This window comes from Anneissia japonica, unplaced genomic scaffold, assembly GCF_011630105.1.
Source record: "Anneissia japonica isolate Jap-2015-1 unplaced genomic scaffold, ASM1163010v1 scaffold287953_len805160_cov178, whole genome shotgun sequence".
In the NCBI taxonomy this organism is placed as follows: Eukaryota; Metazoa; Echinodermata; class Crinoidea; order Comatulida; family Comatulidae; genus Anneissia; species Anneissia japonica.
In genome coordinates, this window is record NW_022747029.1 from 512,508 (window position 1) to 512,724 (window position 217).

Here is a 217-nt window from a genome sequence, read left to right on the forward strand (position 1 = left end):
CAGTAGTAAATTCGAAATAGAGGAGGATGGACTTTCACAGATAGGGTGTGAATACCACGTCACCCACATTGGGGCTGAGGTGAGAAAATTTATGATTATGGCACCTCTGATGGCCGGCAATGGTACCGTCTCATTTAAATTTAAAATTTGAATTTAAATATAATTTTATTCTTTTCTCCATTTCATTTATTCTCTTGGAGGGCCGGGGGACATGCCC